The 20,983-nt window shown below is 38.9% G+C and overlaps 1 protein-coding gene across 2 annotated transcripts in view; it reads left to right on the forward strand.

Annotated features, from left to right (window-relative positions):
- Nucleotides 1-20,983, forward strand: part of MEGF10 (multiple EGF like domains 10) — a 243,698-nt gene that overhangs the window by 37,329 nt on the left and 185,386 nt on the right. The window contains exon 1 of one of the 2 annotated variants that reach the window (XM_032476626.1): nt 18,531-18,632. The exons of the other annotated variant lie outside the window; for it this stretch is intronic. The gene's annotated coding sequence lies outside the window, so the exon portion shown is untranslated. Of the gene's footprint in view, nt 1-18,530; nt 18,633-20,983 lie in introns of those variants that run through there. 2 annotated transcript variants of the gene reach the window in all.

Genomic DNA, 20,983 nt, shown 5'->3' on the forward strand with positions numbered 1-20,983 from the left:
AATAAATGTCATGATTTAAGCCACTCTTGGTCAAGTTTTCTGTATATTGCTGCTGGAAGTATTCTGAACAATGACAGTCAGTTAAGTTTGCAGATCTGGGAATTGTTCTTTCTCTATTTTTTTTTTAATTAATAAGAGTCATACTTGCATGTAGTAAAACAAAATATCAAACAATATATAAAGGCATTAAACAACAAATGAAAATCTATTATCCCAGGTCCCAGTACCCTCCGCAGAGGAAATCACTTTTAATTGCTTCTTTTTTTTGGTCTTTGATGGTTATGACTATAATTTAAAGTAATTTGCCTGTTCTTCTACTCCAGACATATTATTTAAACAGTATCTATTGCCTCCTCACTCTGAAAGATGAGGAATTTTTCTTCAACTTCTACTCCTTCCCCATATCTAGTACATTTCCTTTATCAGTTACATTTGTAGCTTTTTATCAATAAACATCACTTTTCATATTTTTACTATAGAAATAGTAAGTGCAGAATCAAGTGAAGTTGTTTAACCCCTAGAAGAGAGAATGTAATCCTCTGTCACTAAACACTTCGAGGCAGCATGTTCCAAACATTGGTTCTATTTCTGCACAAGCAAATTCTTCAAAATTATACCACACTTTACTTGTTAGTATTTGAACACTGGTTTCTTGAACAATTTTTTTTAAATTGTAAGTTGTTAATTGCCTTAGTTTTTTTTTGTGGAGACTAGAAACACAAATATTTCCATTACTTTACTGACAGGTCAGCTTCTTAATCATATACTCTTTGTTGAATGGAGGGTACTTTCTTAGCAGATATTCTCGTCAATGTCTGACTTGCTCTTCTAATTTGGTCAATAACATATTGCTGCAGAACTATGAAAAGCTGTGGTTCCATTGTCTTCTAGAGGTATTATAGCTAAAAAGTTTGATGCAATTTTATTTCAACTTTTCTATAAATAACTTTTTCTTGGTGCTTTTTTAGATCCTCTTTTCTTTTTCTTTGGTGTTCAATTCCATAGGGATGGATTTGGAAATAAGAATCTATATATTAACTCTGCTTAATACTCAGTCTTAAATCTTATGTTTTTCTTTTGCTGTTGTATTTTGAGTTCTGAGAATTTTTTCTATTTCTTTTTTTCAAACTAACATCTAATTCACATGCCATAAAACTCACCCTTTGAAAGCATACCATTTTTTGTATGGTTACAAAGTTGTGCAATCATAACCACTGTCTAGTTTCAGAACATGTACATTATTCCCCAAAGAAACTCCACAGTCATTATCAGTCACTCCTCAGTCCTCTCTTCCCCTAGCCCCTGACAACCACTAATCTACTTTCTGTCTCTATGGCTTTGTTTATCATAGGCATATCATAAAACATGGAATCATATGGCTTTTTGTACTTCATTTCTTTCATTTAGTGTAATGTCTTTAAGATCCATGTTGTAGCTTATGTCAATACTTCAGTCCTTCTTATGGCTGGATAATGTTTCATTGTATGTATAAACCACATTTTGTGTATCCATTCATCAACTGCTGTTGCTTTAATTATTTTCTCCTGTGCATTTTTTCAGTTTTGGTCTTTGGACCCCTTGGTTAGCTGGGTGTAGGAGTTCTCATATCGATCTTCTATTTTTAACTTTTTATATTTTAATGTTTCATACTTTTGATTTCTTTCTTTTTTGATCATTTTAGTAGATTTTCTTGATTTTATTTTCAGCCCTTCTATTACTTATAAAAAGTTTTAGCAACTGTATTTTAAATTTCCAGTAACCATTTCTTATTTACTGGTTCTTTTTTTTTTTTTTTTTTAAATAAGAAGCCTCTTTTATTTTTGTTTCCATGACCTTTAGTTCTCATTTATTGAACACCTATCTAGATGTCCCTGGCTGATGTAAGACATCCCCAAACAGTCCTATCTAGGGGGATGAGGGACATCTCCCTGGGTAGTCGTACCCACAGTGTTGTGAATTAAATAAAATAAGGGCCCTTGTCTGGTGCTTATGTGTCCTCAGTGTATGTAGGACTTTATCTCCCTTCTACTTCCATGTCGATGGGGCCATCTTACTGCCAGCCTTTCTGCTTGCCATTTCTTCGTGCTGTCACGGAAGGGGACAAACTCTCCAGGATTGCTGCAGACTAAGTCAGATGTCAACAACTTAAGCTTCTTTCCTTTTCTGGTTGGTGTTTCTCTGTTTAAGTTCAGGTTTATTGGACCATAATTTATATACAGTAAAATTCACCCTTTAGAGGTGTCCAGTTTGATGTTTCTGTAAGTGAATACCCTTAGGTTACTACCACCATAATCAGGATAGAGAAGTTTCATCGACTTCAAAAGTCCCCTTGAGACCCTTCTCAAATCTCTTATCTTGGCTATGGATTTGAGTGTTAGTGATCCTACAGATGACCATTATGTGTTTCCTTGCTGCTTCATGGGTTTTGTTCTCTTAGAAGCATCTCTCCTGACCATCTGCCAGTGGGTGACACTCGCAGGAAGGTTTTCCTTTAGGGTGTGTGTGTGTGGAGTAGGAAGGCAGCCGTTCTTCTGCTCTAATTGCTTTCATACAAGAGGATGGGAGTGGGGTGGGGGAGGCTACCTGGACAAGATATTTCCTAACAGTACTTTAATTACACTAATGACTGCTTTGCATCCAATTTCTGCTCTTATTTCTCATCATCTATATATATATATATATATGATCTCCTAGGACTCTGCCATAAGGTGTGGCTCCCACCTCTGCTGCAGTCTTCTTCCAGGTGTGTTCTGGGTTTAGCTTCCCTCACTCTGGTTTATCCAATAATAATGGTCCCATCTTCTTTCTTATTGCCAAGAAATGTCTCAAAATATATTTCTCACTGATACCCTTCCTTCCGGTCAAACTGGTGTCAGGGCTGTGGCTGCTGTATTTCTTTACCATAAATGCCCTGTGATTTCTGTGAAGGAGTAGAAGTAAACATATGTGCTGAGTGTGCCATCTTGAAGCGTGTCTTCAAGGGACAATTCACAAGAATCAATGATGTATCCAAGAGGCCAGCAAGTAGTCAGTTACTTGGATGTATTCTCGGATGAAACATTTCTTCAGGGAAAAGAAGAAATGTGATCTCTACCTGGGAACAAGCTTCGTGACTCATATCACCTTTAGCATGTACTCTGGCTGTCTATTCAGGTTATTATTTATTTATTTTTAAGTAAAAGAAAAGTAATCGCTAACTAAAAGAAAAATGAACAAACTCTGACAGGTAGTTTCAGGAAGTGTCGCCAAGACACCTAGATATTAACATCTTACACAAGTACAGTTTAGTTTTACCCACTCTGTCACTAGGGTCTTACTGTAGTTACTTCATCAACCCACATGACACGTGTGATTTGATGGAAGCTACACTTTAATTTTTACTACGGTGGAACCTGAAACAAGGCAGCTTGATCTAGGTCACAGAGAAATTCAAAAAGGAGTCACAAAGTTGTATCAAAATACTAGAGTAAATATAAAAATAGAGAATATACCTTCTCTTCTAGTATTATTTTGGAAGAAATACTTTAGAGAAGAAGAATCAATTTAAAAGCAAAACTAAAACACTGATTTCTCATTCCAGACTAGAGGTGACCACTAGGATATCTTTCATTTTTTATCTTTTCTTTCTCTTCCTTAAAATTATAGGAGGGAAGTGGGGAAGGCTATTAGAGCGTTTTGTCTTTGAGTTACCAATAAAAAAGCTTCCTGCAGGCAAAAACCTCTAGTGGCTGGGCTGCAGTGTCCTCACTGCAAGCTGTTATAGTGAGAATATCCTGGTAATAAGAACACTCATCTAGGAGGAGGGAAGGGAAGAGAATGAGGCTGTCCCAAGCTTTCAAACCTCTCACAAGAGCTTGGTGCCCAAAGGGTCTTGTATGGGAGAGGGTAAGCCCTCTTACTTAATCACCTTTTCTTTCTTCAAGGTCTCAGCTGTGATCTCTTCCCTTGACCCTCCCAGGGAGTACCTGGATATACAAAAGGACCTTGGTAGGGCTCTAATGGTTTTGAAATGATGAGAAATCTTACCTTCACCTTGCTAACCCCTGTCAGGGATACTATCCCACATGACAAGTTTGTTCCTGGTACATGTTTTTATACAGGCCAGTTATGTTTTAGGTAAAGCTGTCACCCCAGCAGCGGATTCTAGCCGAGCTCTGTTAGAAATGTATGTCTGATTGGAACAGGCAGCTTAACCTGCATGTGTGCTGTTTCTTTGCTTCTAAAGAGGGGATTGTAATTGAAGCAACAGAAACACTATGGTCTTTGTGCCTGAGTTTTTGAAGGCAGAAAACTCTCTGTGAGTATAAGATGATGTTACTGCAGCTTCCCTTACCCCTGCTCTAGTTCTGCGCCTAGCCCCGCCCACAGAAACCAGCTGCTCCTGTTTCTTCTGGGACCTGTGTGGCACCTGGAGCACTCATGCACTCATGCACTCATGCACTCAGCGGCCTCACTGTCCGCCAGCAGTCACTTGCTCACTCACCTGTTACGCCCTCCCTGCCTGCGGGGCTGGGCGGCCCTCCAGCAGCAGATCTCTAGGCTCTGCCACATGGTCTGCCTGTTGTCACACACCAAGACCTCGTAAGAGTACAGTCACCTGTACCAGTCAGGGTCACAGGCCCTCAGGGGCCAGCACTGAGCTGGAAAGGAAGAAAAAGTTGAAAGCCTGTCGGCATATTCAGGGCGGTGCTGAGTACATCTGCACTAGGGTGAGGCTGAGATGAGCTCACATTGGAAGAATGTAAAGAATTGGGTGTAGGGAGAGGATGGAGAAACAGGCTGAGAAAAGGTGAAGGATGTGTTTAGATGATTTTGAAAGCGGCTAAGGCTGTGTGAGCCAGGAGGAAGCAAGACCAAGATAGGCGATCTGTGAACTTCGTGTTGCTTGTTTATTTTCAAGTCACTTCCTCCTCTGTTCCAGTGGTGCTTGTGCATATTTCCCTCCATTGTGTCTCTTCCCCTCTGCCCAGAGCTGGAAGGGGGATGGGAGGAAATGTGGAGGGGGCGGGGGAGGGAGAGAGAGAGAGAGATGCACTGCCCTCTAGCTGCCATAGCAGAAACTACAGACATGACCTGGGTTTCTGTCTAGTCTGCAAGAAACCTTGGAAAAACGGGTTTTTTTTGCTGCACACTTGGCGAATTCTACTTTACAGGTTTCTTTTTGAGATGAAAAAAATGGATGATGAGGATAAATGAAAAATAGAGGAATAAATTTTAAAAATGAAGGGGATTTTTTTCATCAGTGGATTTTTATGGTGGTTAAAATTTTAGTTTTTGGTAACTAAAAACATAGTGTGGGCCCATCTCTTTACCCAAGGTTTAAGTAATAAGGTCTCCAGCAACAAAAAGCTGTATGGATGGAGTTTCAGCATTGAGATCTCTCTCACCAGCAGCCTAAGCATTCCCTCAGATCTTTTGAGACCCAGTTCTTGAAGCCCCATTCATCAGGCAGTGGTTTGGAGCTAGAAAGCAGGGAGAGGTGAGTAAGCCAAACTGAATTTGGAATGTGGAAACCGTAGTGTTGATACCTTGGAGTCCACAGGCTTGGAGATGTCTGTGGTGCTATCCTTGTGCAGTGGTCACCTCCAGGGGAGAAGGCAGAGAGGTCATGGCTGAGCGACTATCATAGGAAGGGACATGGGTGAAGTTCTGCTCCGGGAACGCCAGATCTTGGAATTAGTTCATCCTCAGGAAACAGAGAAGTTGCTGAGTCAAGATATTTACAAAGTGAAGTGGGTAAAAGGAGAGAAGGAGCAAGTGTTGAGTTTATTATGAAAAGAGGATATATAATTATAATCTGGGGGGGGGTCTTCATAATCTTATCACTAGTTATCCCTCCCAGCAGTCCAGTGAGCAAGGCAGGTTTATGATCCCATTTTGCAGATGAGGAGAATGAGGCATACAGCATCTCTTTGACAAAGTCACATGGTTTTGTGGAGTTTTGTGGGAGCTTTATGGAGCGCCTAGCCTTTGTTTTGCCAAAGCTTTTGTTATTCTCCTAATAGGAAACAAGAAAAACATATCATGTCCTAATTATCCAATAATGCTGATATTTTAGTGCTGAAGAAGTGTCTGAGGCCATATCCTCTATCTCTCAATATCTTCGTTTCAAAGTTGAAGAGAACAAATTGCTCAGGGTCAGGGAAGTTAGGCTTGGAATGCTTTTCCATCTCAGTAAAGGGCATCACCTACTAAAGTCTTCTAGCCAAAAAAAAAAAAAAAAAAAAGCACCATCTTGGTGACTGTCCCTCGCCTCATACATGGGATCCGTCTTTAAGTCCTACAAGCCCCAACTCTAAAATATTGAATCCTTCCCCTTCTCTCTCCTGAATTTTGGCAGTAGTCTCCTAATTAGTGTTTCTAATTCTGCTCTCCACCCATTAGGCACAGTGATCTAAAAAATAGAATCTTCTGCTTAAAGCACATCAAATACTTCCTATACTCTTAGATTAAAATCTAAACTCCTTATGTGGCTACTAGTCCCTCCGTGAGCTAATCTTTTTCTGCGGACCTCACATAGGATCCCTGTCCATCTTGCTGGCTGTTTCTTGCCACACTGGTCTTCTGTACCTTAGACACATTGACCTCTTTCTCATCTAAGAATGAGATGCCTGAAGTGCTCTTCCTTGGAATCTGTAGTACCTTCTCATGGATCAAGTCTCTGCTTAAATATAAGAAAAGCCTTCTCTGGCAGGCATATTCCTAGTACCTCTACAGATACTATCTATCACAGCGCCCCATGTCTTTCTCTTTTAGCATTTGTCATTATCTATAGTCTTCTTGATTACTGTGTACTTGTTTATTGTTTTTCTCCATTAGAATGTAATTTTTTTAAAGGCAGAGACTTTACTATCTTGTTCATCACTGTCTTCCAAGGCTTAGCCCCATACTGGACACAGAAAATGCTTAAAAATGTTTGTTGAATGAAAAAAATGACCAAATCAGCTTGGGCTTCTGGATTCCAGGCCAGTGTTGTTTCATTCATTAGCCCACTAAGATAAAAGATGAGTGACTTACTTGGGGGATTGAAATCAGAAAGTTTGCCCCCAAGAGCTACTGGAGTCAGGAGATTGGAGAACTGGGAAGGAGAAAGAGAGCCTGAGCATGGGATGGGAGTGAGGGAAGGGAGGCCAGGGATTGAGTCTCCACTGCAGCCTGTGCCAAGATCTCCAGTGAACATTTCTTGACTCGCCCACAAACATTTGTGATGGAGTCTTGTTACACATAACAGCAAATTCCAAAGCAGCAGTGACAGCAGAAAGGAATGAAAGACTATGAAATAAGCCCTGAGAAGAGAAAGTAGCTTTGGGACAACAATTCCTTCATCTCATCATTTTTCGTGGATTTCAAATGAAGAGGAATAAAATATTTATTTGCACATTTGTCTTGAAAATAAAAATTCTTTTATTGATGTATTTTCAAAATGAAAGTGATTACAACACATTTATAAGGTTTTCTTGCTATTTTAGATTTCTAGTAAGTGTAGTGGTTACCCCCCACTCCCCGCCTCCTGCCCACCACCAAGTCTTAGAGGCATATTCTGAAGTATCAGGAATTATCTCCCCAACATAATTATCTTCCCCATATTGCTTAATTTCCTTTAAGTAGCTGAAGGAAGCTTTAAAATGTTAAGAAATAATATCAATAACCACTCACTGAGAATTTTTTATATTCACACCTGTGAGCCTTGACCATGGTACCCAGACTGGCAGGACCTCGAGGACAGGCTCCGTGTCCTGTTCATTGTGGTGTTCCAGGGGCTGGGACATGGCAGGCCCTCACAGAGCGTCTGTGATGGATGAATAATGGATGGTACTATGGTTGGTACTTGGGAAAGAAGCAGTCACTGTCCTCTGAGTGCATCATAGATGTTCAGTAACATTTTTCAAAGGTGTATGTAGTTGGGGAGCAGATAGGAGAGTATAGCACAAGGTCGTGCAGGATAAACATCCCAAGAGAAGCACAAACCAGTATTTGGAGATGAAAAGGAGAAAATTATGACATAATTTCAGGATCAGGTAGATTTTTGTGAAGGGAAAGAGTCTGAGCCTTGAGCAAAACTAGAGACAAGAAAGCCTGGTGAGTGTAGGATTCATGCAGGAGGAGAAAAGCCAGCGTCTGGGGCACCAGGTTGAAGAGACTGTGCTGTCAAGGCTCGGACTCCAGTAGGAGGAACTGGTACAGGCATAGGGATAACTGTGGAATCACTAACTAGTGTGCAAGACGTTCTCCTGAGTCCTTATCCCAACTTGCTGGAAGTAAATTCACTCTGTCATTTGGTGACTCTCTTTCCATCCCTCAGTATCTCAGAGACTTTTGTGATTCCTTGAAAAATAGAGGAAGTGCCCCTAATTCTTGGCTCATCATGGTAGTCCTCTTGTCAAAGCTGTCAGAACCTCAGGAGGCAGTGGTTCTCTGTGCTCTTTTGGGGCTGCCAGAGTCTTTCTTAAAATGGGAGCCCTGTTGTCGGGGTACAGACTCCTTCATTTCACCACACGGTCTTGCCCTCGGAGGCCCTGTCCTCTCCCCAGGCACTGCCGGGAGTAGGACCTGGGTCCCTGCTGTTTCTGGAAACACCGTGCCTTTCTAGTATAGCGCTGTCTCTGTTCTCTCCTTCTACATCTGCCTCTGCCTCACTCCTCCAGCATAATGCACTGGGGGAACTCAAGCTCTTGGGGCCAAACAACAGGCCAGGGGAGTAGTGTTTGCCTTCAGGCTTTTACCACAAAGCTCCCCAGAAGTAAGGTGGCATTAACCTTACCACTTGCTTATGATAGGGGAAGAAACACTGGTAATACGATGTGCAGATTAATAGTTCAGTACATTTTCCTATGTATACTTGATTGGATGGAAAGTGAGACTGCCACTGAAGGTTACTAGGTCATAGTAATTCATATTTATGTTCACTTTTGTTCTTCCACTATGTTAAGGATGGAGGGGAAAAAGCAAGCCAAAAAGAAAAACATGGGGGAGGATGCTAGAAAGTGGAGATTAGATGGACCCAGTCTTAAAGAGAATCCATCTAAGGTGGCCGGCTTTTCTCCTGGGTGCCCACCTCCATTTCCCCCTTATTTTATTTAATCAGGTAACAGGGGCAAGAGACTTCCTGGGGCTTCTAGGTGGAAACCAACTTTTTTTTCCTGGACATATATTAACTTTACAGGCTATCTAATGAGAGATTTTACCTGAGATTTTTTGAAATAGGACTTTGGGGTGAGTTGAAATTGCGCTAGACCTCAAGAAACAGAAAACAGTGACAAGAATTAGAATTTTCTTATATTTGGAAATAGGAAGTCTAGAGCTGATTCTGGGGTTCCATGAAGCCCCCAGGACTGTCCTGTATTTCTTCTCAGTAATCTTCACCATGTCCTTGGGGCCTCAAGGTCACAACATGGTTGTCCTGCCTGGAGCATGATGTTTCCAGGTAGGATGAAGGGTGAGGACCAATCGTGCAGTCAGCTGAGTCTATCTGCCTTTTAAAAAGCCCTCCCAGAAGTTCCGTCTGGTGACTTTCACTTACATTTCACCCACCTGAACTGTGTCACATAGTCACTCATAGGTGCAAAGGAGGCTGGGCGTGTTGACACTCTGAGAGAAGTTAAGGATCTGTTAGTAAAGAAGGAGGGAGAGTGCATATTGAGTGAGTCACTAGCAGGGACTGCCACATCTGATATCATTTTGCCCTTTTATTCAACTTAAGTGTGCCTTCTGGAAGAGCAAACCAAGTTTTAGTGAACAAAAGTAAATCTTCTGCAAACACTTCTCTCCTCTGTGCGCCCATCAGAAGGCAAAAGTGATTCTTGTATTGGCATTTCATATTAAGTATATGACAGTTTCCCTCCATCAGCGTAGATCACCCTGAACTGATAGTATTTGTGGTGCCTTCATGTGGTTATTTATACAGCTGCCTCTAATGACTAGTTCTTTACAGGCAGCTTTTGTGCTCTCCTCTTCTCTTACTGTCTGCTTCTCTATGTGTGGACCAGCCCATCTGTATAAATACTTCAACAACCGCTTATTTCCAGCTCCCCAGTCTTTTTGTCTGAGCCAGTCCCTTGCTCGTGACTGTGCAATCCCATATACCTAACTCCTTCAGGATAAAGACTTTGTCTCATGGGTGCTTGAATGTTAACATGCCCAGGTGAACTTTTTGTCTTTCCCTCCCATAGTTTGCTCACCTCACTGAATGTCCATACCCAGGCCAGGAACCTGGGAGTTATTCTTGAATCCTCCCTCACATTCTTTCTTTCCCTCTATTCAATGTTAGAGTCTTATCCAGATATTGAGTATTTTCAAATTTGTCTTCTTTTCTCTAACCCATTGCCGCCTTTTTAACTTACCTAGTTTGGACTCGCTGCTTTTAGCTATATTGTTGCCACAATAAGTATCAGATTTCTACACTAGCTTTGCATGTAATCCAGAATCTGCAGCTCTCTGTGATATTTTCAAATGATTGTGATTTTATTTAGATGTCACTGAAAAAATGTAAGCAATTGGGGATCACCCAGGATGGCTGCCTTAGAATTCAGTACTGACAATTGATTTCACTGCCTGCCCATGTGTTTTTGTTTTCATTGTTTCAATGGGCACTATTATAATTATCAAAATCCGATACAAAAAAGAAGGCAGAGAGAATTTGTACACAAAAATGAGGCATTTGGGACAGATGAAGTTCAATGAAGTCTCTGTCTTTTGTTATATAGTTATATATATATAAGATATATGTAATATATGTTGTATAGTTATATAAGAGCTACAAGCTTGAGACACACCTAGTTTTAGATTTGCACAAATATAAATGACAATACACCAAAAAATCTCTAAGTGGCTCTTCAAGTGTAAGAGAACTTTTTCTTTTAAAGAGAGTGCATATATTTTTCAAAAGGCTTAGGGCAGGGTCAGCAAACATTTTACGTAAAGGGCCAGAGTGAATATTTTAGGCCTCAGTGGCCAGGCAGTGTCTGTCAGAACTCTCCGACTCTGATGCTGTTGTGTGAAAGTGAGGTGAATATTGCACAGACAAACCTGGCTGTGCCCCAGTAACACTTTGTTTACAAAACAAGGCAGCAGGCTGATCTGGACTTCACACACAGTTTGCCAACTCCTGGCCTAGAGAATCCAATCCCAGTTCCTTGGCTTGACGTACAGCCTGTTCACCTCTCTAGGCTCACCTCCTACCTGTTCTTCTAAACCTTCCCTGAGCTCCGGCCACGCCGGGCCGCTTGCATTTCCCAAGCCTATCATGCTTTCCCTGATTCCACACCTTAGCAATTGCTCCCTGAGACTTCCTGCCCCATCTTCTTAAACCGACTAACTCCTACTCACCCCTGAAGATAAAACTGAAAAGTCATTCCCTGTCAGGAGCTGTCTGGCCCCTTGTGGCTGAGGTCTTGTTCTGTTGGCTCCCTCTGTGCTCTTGTATAGTCCCTCTGCTACCCTGCACTTCATCGGTCTTGTGATGGGCACTTACTGGACTATTTCCTGTCGTCTCTTCTGAACTGACCCCCTCTTCTCTGCAGCGTGTGCTGCTCCACTCTTATAATTATATCCTCCTACCCCCACATTTAGGGGCTTGATGGAATGAACAGAAGGAAATGAGAAAGAGTGTGAAATTCATATTGACTTTGTATTTATCCGAAGAAGCTGAGAAGAAAAATCACAGAAATGCCTGAGTTTTCCTTAAGTTGACAAAATTAGGTATTCTTCCATCTGAGGAAATGGGGACTTGTGAGTTAAGTCAGTTTGGAATTAAAAAAGGCAGTTTTATGTTTCTACATCTGGATTTTGTGACTGTAAAATTTATGCCTGTGATAGAAGTTATTTAACTTTGACACATGGAAGGAATTGGTGAAAAAATAAAAGACAAAAAGAAGAAAAGAAGTACTGTATGTGTTTGGCAGTGTTGGTAGGTGGACTGAGTTGGGGATGCAATCAACGAAGCATAGATTTTTGGGTCTGGAGGAAGCCAAAGGGGGCTCTTGAGGGAAGCAAGCTTGAGAGTGATGGAAATGGTGGGGGTGGGGCAGCAACTCTGAGCCCTGAGCAGGGTGGGATGGTGGGGACTCAGGGACCAGCCATATTGGACCTTCCCTCCCTCTGCTTCTTTGCTTCTCCCTGCTCCCTTCCTCTATTTCTGTTTTCTCTAGATGTTTCTACCCTGCTCTGTCATCTCCTGAACTAGCTGGAATATGGTGCCAAAGTCAATGTTTTACTACTTATGTTTTCTTTTCATTTCCCTATCCTAAAGTTTTTTTTCTATTTAATAAATAAATTTTTGGTATATATGTACTTTTTATTGAAGTATAGTCAGTTTACAATGTAGTGTCAATTTCTGGTGTACAGCACAATGCTTCAGTCATACAGGAGAACACATATATTCATTTTTATATTCTTTTTCACCATAAGTTACTACAAGATATCAAATATAGTTCCCTGTGCTATACAGCATGAATTTGTTGTTTATTCTATATATATCAGTTAGTACCTGCAAATCTCTTAACTCCCAGTTTGTCCCCCACCACTGTTAACCACAAGTTTGTTCTCTATGTCTGAGAGTCTGTTTCTGTTTTGCAAATAAGTTCATTTGTCTTTTTTTTTAGATTCCACATGTAAGTGATATCATATGACATTTTTCTTTCTCTTTCTGGCTTATTTTACTTAGAATGATAATCTCCAGTTCCATCCATGTTGCTGCAAATGGCATTGTATTATTTTTTATGGCTGAGTAGTATTCCATTGTATGTTATGTATGTGTATGTATATATGTGTATACACTTCCACTCTGGTTATTTTCACATTTTAGGAAAAAAATCAAATGATAAAAACACAAAGTTAAGGATTACTCTTTTGTTATATTTGATAATATAATTAGTTCACTTAAGGAAAACAAAAGTACATACATTAAAAACTGGATAATTGTATTAAGCCATGAATAACTAACAGTGAAAATCCTATAGGGAAAAGATAGTAATTGTTCCCAAAAAGGGTAGTGGGATAAAATTGGGGAAATAACTAGGGCTGCCATCACCACTACCACACAGACAGATGTGCAAATACAAGATGGTCAGTAAAGATACTGTGGCTGAGTTTCCTAATCAGAGAAATACCTTGGAAACTTTAAAAGCTAGTTGAAATTGTAAGATTTATGAAGTGATTCTGAGACTATACTAGATCCTTGTCTAGATCTCTGAGCAGGCCTTTTTTAATGTGTGATTTAGGTCTTTGGGAGTGTAAATAATGTATACACTTATTCACTGGATACAGGTCACAGGTCACATACTTACCACTAATGAACAGGAGGTAAGAAAATCCTCAGTGGGAAAGGACATTGGGTACATTTCATTGTTAAGATTACTATTTATTATTGGAGAAATATTAATGCTTGTCATCTGATTGTTAAACTCAAACCCTTTTGACCTAAGTAGTTCTCATTAGATGATGATGTTAGTGATTTTATGCAAACATGATGACATCTTACCATACTATATTTCTAACAGGGTCCAAGTTTCAGACAGTACTTTTTTTTTTATAAAGAAGACCTAGGTTCTTCCTCTAGTCAACAGATGGAGCTTAGTGGCCCTTCACTGGAAATATCATCGTTATCACACCACTGAGCGCTTGTTGTGTGCCAGACATTGAAGAATAGCAACTCCGTACACACACCAGCCATATTAGATGAGTTCAATGATTACCCATGTTACAGATCTGGAAGCACATCCAGAAAGGGAAGGTAACTTGCCCAAGGTCACACAGGTGGTGAGAGCAGGGCCAGGATGACCTCCCTGACAAGACAGTCTAGTTCCTGAGGCCTTAGGCTTTACCTCCACGCTTTACTTCTTAGGATTCTAATTTCTAAGTGTGCCAGTTTCTAATTGCTGCAGGATATTCATTCCCTGTCGGTGCCTGTTTATGATGTAGATCTACCTTTTGTGAATAAAACCGACAAAGCTTTGTCTGTATAAATGACCTATGTTAATGTCACTTGGCATTAAGATGCTCGTGGGGAAATAGAAATTATATTGTGCAGTCTTTGTCTGGTTTCCTCAGTAATGGATTGTGTCTACAGGATATGAATTGAGCCAGTTGAAAAGGTGAAAGAATCATCATTAATAATGGTACAGCTGACATCATACGGCTCCTGATGTGATACACTGAGAAGGACGCAACATCACCTATGTAACAGTACTGTAATAGAAACGTTTCACCTGAATTTAATCATGAGGAAACAGACAAACACACATTAAAGGACATCCTGCAATTAGCTGGACTCTTCAAAGGCAGTCAGTGTCATAACAGATAAGAAGGCAAAGGGGGCTCAAGAGGCAGGACAGTGAAGTGCAATGAGTGATCCTTGTTTGGATTCTAGATCCTGTATATATATTGAAATTAGAACACTTCAAACCTATATTCTTGTTTCATCTCCCTCTATATGTGTGTATGTTTCTCTCTCTCTCTCTCTCTACATATATATACATATGTGTTTGTGTGTTTGTGTGTATATATATATGTATGGATGGAAATGAGCGGGGATATTGATGAAACAAGAATTAGCTCTGAGCTGGACATGGTTTAAGCTAGATGTTGAGTACATAGTGGTTTATTACATCATGCTGTCTATTTTTTAAATATATTTGAAACCTTGCCTAATACACGTTTCAGTCAGATTTCATGGTGCTGATTTTCAATACATGATGAAGATAAACAGCTGTGACAGATACTTTCTCTACCTCTCTGTGTCTTGGCCTCAACTCTACTCCAACCCAGCCAAGCCCCGCTACCATTTTCCCTTGCCTGGATCCTGGCCCTACCTCCTATTTATTACCCAGCCTGAAGCCAAAGTGATTTGTTGGGGGGGGGGGGTCGGTTGTGGGGTGGAGTGCAACACTGATCTTCCCAGACTCCTTAAAACCCTTCAAGGTCTGCCTGTTGTTTTAGGAGGAAACTCACCAGCCCTGCACAGCCTGCCCCCTCCGCACTCTCCATCTCCTTTCCCTGGGTTCCAGGCTCACAGCCCTGTCAGGGCTCTGATCTTACCTCATCCTTCCCTACTCTTAAGGAGAGGCTTGTCCCTCTTACAGGAATGCTCTTTTATCTCTTTACCTGCTTAGTGCTTATTCATTCTTCAAGTATCACTTCTTCATGAACTCCTTCCTTGGTCTGCCTGTTTAGAATAAAGCATCTAGTGTTGTCTTCTGTGGTGGTAGGTACAGTTGTCTGATAACATTTATCCCAATTAGAATTGTAATCCTCTGTGATTGGATTGATGCCTCCTCTCTCACTGGGTTACAAGCTCTCTCATGTATTTGTCTTGCTTACTATTGTGTCAAAATAGGTGCTTGGTATTGATAGATAATTTTTAGACCTATTTTTTAAAAATCAGATTTTTTTCCACTAAAGATATTTAGAATTTTTCTTTATAGAATTCCATTGTGCTTATCTTCAAAAGAATAGGAGATGGTCTCCTGAAGTTTAATTTCAGTTCTTAAGTTGATATGATCCCTTTGACAATTTAGAACCATTACTGTCACAGTGTTCCTTGAAAAATTGGTTAAGTCACTTGGCCTCTGTTTCCTTTCACAATCAATATGACTTCATGCAAAATGATGTAGCAGTTCACATCATTCTGTCAGTCCCCATCAAGGAAATACTGTTTTCCAAAATTAAAATTGTGAATCAACTCACAGGAGGATGTCATCAAATAAACAAAGAATCATTGCTTATATTACGCTGCCAAGTTTTTGATAAGCTTAATTCCTCTAAATGCATTTAAATTTAATGAAGAGTAATACAATTTAATAACAACATAAAATGGAATCATTTATCTTCTCAGTCCTAGACATTGGGCACATGGCGTTTCCTTAATACATTGATTCAAAATGTGAAAATGTTTTTTCTGTCTCCTTCAGATTTGTCTCATTTCTACGGACATAGCTTGGGGAGTGATCTGTATGTACATGTTTAATTAAATCACTCATCAGGCTGGAGTTTTCATGGTTGGAAATCTCTGGGATTTGTTGTTTCAAGTTCCTGAGGCAATGATATTTATGTAAACCAATACAATTTGGTAATTATTAGTATATTAGTCAAGATTATTTCCGTTGCAAGTGACATGAAACCACCTTTGACTTAAGCAAAAAGGGGAATTCACTGGCACATGCAACTGAGGAGACCAAAAGTGGATGCTGGTTTCAGGCTCAGATGAGGAGGGTGGGGGCCTCTCTTTGTCTCCTGTGTTGCTCTCCTCTCTGCTGGCTTTATTCTCCAGTAAGTGTGGCGGTGGAATATTCACGAAGCAGTAGTAAGTTAGTCATTGATAAGGGTCATTGATCTTCAAATATTTACAGATGGGTCAAGGGACCCTAGCTGGGCAGAAACTGGGATTGGAATCTACCTGGATGTCTTTCTGTGTCCTCTGCACTTTCTCTCTCTCTCTCTCTTTTTTTTTTTTTTTTTTTTTTGGCTTAAAGAGAGGTTTTGTTATAAGGCCCCTGGGAGAGGGGCAGGTGATGAGGCATTTCTTGGTGCTACTTCCCACATGGCCCAAGGACTAGTTTTTGAGCCCTGTGGGGGACAGAATTATAACAGATAATGAAGTCATTGTTTTTTGTAAACTATGAAAGGAATGCAGCACAGTTTTGGTGTATTAAGGGCGTGATAGCTTTGAAATGCTCCCAGGAAGCAACATTAGTGCAAGACAGGACAGCATCACAGCATCTGTGATGAGTCCAAAAACTATAGTTTCATTCCTGAACACCCTCTGGAGGCTTCCAGAGCTACTTGGGTGTCTGGGGCACAGAGGCAGAGCAATGTGGATTACAGGAACATTTAGCCCCTTGTTTTGTGGAAGATATCTCTCATAAGTTTTACATGGATAAGATTACATAACCTTGAAAAGTTTCTTATAGAGAAGAAATAGTGCGGAAGATTGTCAGTTAAAACAGATTCAGTGAATGTAGGGTCTTGTGTGTTGACAAATATTTCACTTTGATAATTCAATAAAAATACAACTTATGTGGAAAGCTAGTGGCATTTTTTCAGGATGTTTTTAATTTACTGCCTGTAAGAAAGTCATGGTACTGCTCTGTATGGACTTACAAAGGTAGAACCAGTATCAGAAGAGCCATTTCAGACATGTTGCAAATAACTGAGCAACATCCAGATTCCTCACATCGAGAATGCTCTTCCTATATAACCTCTTCTCTGGTTAAAAGTGTTTAAACATTTTAAGAAACTATATAATGGGATTGCAGGGATTTATACATTCAAATTGGTCATGTGGTCTGCAAAAGTTAACTGTGAATTGTAATCTGGGTAAAAGCCTCTGTTACTTTTATTTGTGTAAGTTCAGATTCTGAATAAAACTGACTGCCAGCAGAATGCTCATTAAAGTGCATTTCAGATTCCAAATGAAAAGTTATTGATTTTGAAAAGAATAAACACTGCTAAACCTCTAGAATCATCTGAAGTTATTAAATTACCAATTTAGTTACTGTTTATTTCTTTTTTCTTTCTTTCTTTTTTTTCTTTTTCTTTCTTTTTCTTTTTTTTTTTTTTTTACTATATTGGTTGTTTATTAAGTAAACAGTATAAGGTATAATGTTTGAAATGAAACTGAAAGATATCAGCCAATAGTTATTTTCTATAAACATTTAGAAATTAACAATCTACTAAAAAATAGTGATGGGTTTTGGTCTCTCTTGCCCCAGATTCCTGGCCCTCATAAAAATACAGCCTACTTCATGTCCCCAAGAGGGTAAGATTAAGATAAGTTTAGATGATAAATTTTTAGCCACCAGCATCTAGCCAAAAGAACCTGACTTGGCCCTCTCACATTTCCCATGTATATTTATGTGCTGTACCATTTGGGCATTATAATAAAAATTTTTATCTGTCCCTGGAGGCAAAATTGAGTTATATATTAAATGGTTATTTTCTTTGTTTTCTGCTTAGGTATGCATGTAATGTGGTAGCATAATATATATTCCACACTTGTTTCATTCCTGCAGAGAGATAATATTTTTGCAGCTGACAGAGTAAAGGCATCCTGTGCTTCCAGAATAAGAGAGAACATATTGGCAGTATAAAATACAGATGTTCCCCGTGTTTTTTCTACTTCATGGTTGTGTTCAGCAGAGGTTAACTTTCATGGGCATATTTCCCTGACCTTGTTTAGGCAGTTGGACACAGAAGTCCACAGTAAACTCAACATTGTAAAGGTAGTATTAAGGAAAGTATTTCAAAGTGTTTTTGATGGGAGGAAAGTAACTTAAAAATTCATCCCCCGCTTTCACCAAGAAGAGATTCTTTATAAGAATGTTAAAACTAGAACAACCTTCCTACTTCACTATAAAGAAGGAACTTGAAGTATATCCAATTTTTCTTTTAAAGAATTTTAAGTGGAAAACAAATATAAAGCTTCTCTTGTCACAGTCTACAAGAAATGAATGGAAACTTCTGTGACAAAGATGGTATCCTAATCACATGTTTGATCTCTTCCTTTTTCCTGTTTTAGAAATGAACAACCCAAGAAATGAAGAATAAAAATAAATATTAGAAGATTATTTGTGCATCAGCATCAGAAACTTCTCACTTACATCCAAGAATCTAAAGAGTTATAGATGGAAATGGTACAGGTAGGAGTGAATGAAAGGGGCAGTGATGAGCCACTGTTTACATTTTGGCTGTTTGTCCTGGAAAAACTAATTCTTCCTCTGTAAGAATGAGAGGAAAATTGCCAAATAAATTTAAGAATTCAGTGGTTCAAAACAGGGGGCACAAATGTTGAGCTTTCAGGTTAAATAACCTCTAGTAAAACAGAGTTGCTGTAGAGTAAAGGGAAGAACTTAGGGGTGAGGGAATTAATTTTCTTAGACGGAACAACAGAGTCCTACTATATAGCATAGGGAACTATTTTCAATATCTTGTAGTAACCTACAATAAAAAATATGAAAACAAATATATATATGTATATGTATGTCTGAAACATTATGCTGTACACCAGAAATTGACACAACATTGTAAACTGAATATATTACAATTTAAAAAAAGTTAAAATGATAAAAAAGCATCCTATATTAATTCAAAAAAATAAAGTAAAAATTGAGAAATGAAAAATAGATCTTAGATATAAAAAGAAGGAGAATTATGGGACATTCTTCTAGAGTTCAGAGCATAAACCCTGAGAATTGGAAATTCAAGAGAAAAGTTGAGAGGTAGAAAAGATTGAAACAGGAGAAGCAATATTACTGTTACAGGAGTTCCAGAAGGAAAAAATACTATGAAAGAATGAAAAACGATAATCAAAAAAACAAAAAATAAATTTCTCTTAGTGGAAAGATTTATTCTTTACATGGAGAAGCTTTACCAAAGACTGGGCAAGTATAATGAAAAGGAATCACACTGAGATGGTTTTCCTTGTCCTGGGTAATGAACAAATGCTGGAAATAGCCAACTGTTGGGGGGAAAAAGCTCACTAAAAAAGTTTGAATGACACTGGACTTTTTATTTGCAAAACTAATGCCTGAAAACCTCAGAGAAAATATAAAGACTTCTGAAGAAAAAGCATTATGTTCCAAGAATTATAGACCAAACCAAGCTATTATCTAAAAAGAAGGGCAGATGAAAGCCTGGTTCAGATTTTTAAGAATTCAGAAATTATGACTCATGTATGCTTTTTGAAAAAAATGACACTTAAAGTAGATCTTCAGGCAAAAACTAATCAAAATAAAGAATTTAATAAAGATAAAGATATGTTTTAGAAAAAAACAGTGAGCAATAAAACCTTATTAAACTATAAAGAATTATTTGTAATGTGGTTGTGAAACTAAGTACAATTTATAAGAAAGAATTTTAAAAAGAATAATTTTTTTATTTTTTATAAAGGAAAAATTGCCTAGAGATGTGATGTGAGGAGAGGAGTAGACAAGAGGAAGGAAAATAATATGAGGTTTTAATGTCAAACAAGGAGGATATATATTTGTGTATTTGACATTGATATTGATAGAGAATAAATTAAACTTGTTTAAAAAATTTTTAAACAAATCCAATTTAAAATGAGACCATGAGAGAGAGAGAAAAAAAAACAAACAAACACGTAGAAAGCACTATTACTCCAAAAAGTGCCAAAGTGTGTGTGTGTAGTGGGGGAGGAGCAAGAAAATACAATCTAAAGAGCCAATGAAATAAGATGGAAGGAATATAAAGATAACAGTTTCCTGTATTACATCTTTATTTCCAGGCTGTGATGGAGTAACTGCTATTGAATTTACTCTTCCACTATAAAACTTAACAGAATAAGTGGTGACTATTTTTAGGCATTGTATAATAGACAATATAGGGCTAGAGTCCTGGAGAGACCGGAAATACATGACATAAGCACCACATTCAACCTTATTTTATGTCTAGGGGTGCTTTCTTGAATGTGGTACAGAGATGTGAAGCCCAAGTGAAGAACATGAGTCTTACTGAAATGAGGAGGGAGAAAATGAAACAGAGGGGTTGTAAAGACAGCTGGCATTAGCAAAAGAGCATTCCAGAAAGGAGTGAGCTGCATAGATAAAGATCCAAGAAATCAGTATGCAGATTCTCTTTAGCTCTTTGTCTGAGAACTGGTCTGGTATTTACATGTGTAGGTTAAGATCATTTCCCCCTAAGAACACAAGATACAGCAAGACAGCAGCTGCTATGGACCTAAGAAATGCATAGAAATGCCAGAGCTCAGGCAGTGCTAAAAGATATTGAAGTTTTGGTCCACTCATAGTGGAAAAATACTGTAAAATGGAGACCATTATGCCATCTGTATCTTACTGTTATTGTGAAGATTAAATAGGTTAACACACATGAAACACTTAGGAGAGTGCTTGGAATATGGTCAGAAGTATTTAAGTACTAGCTTCTGTCAATGATAAAGATGGTAAACAAATCAATTGGAAGACGTTGATTACTTCTCAAGTGAAGTGTGAGTTATCTATTTGGAAAGAAATAC

This window comes from Camelus ferus, chromosome 3, assembly GCF_009834535.1.
Source record: "Camelus ferus isolate YT-003-E chromosome 3, BCGSAC_Cfer_1.0, whole genome shotgun sequence".
Lineage (NCBI taxonomy): Eukaryota > Metazoa > Chordata > Mammalia > Artiodactyla > Camelidae > Camelus > Camelus ferus.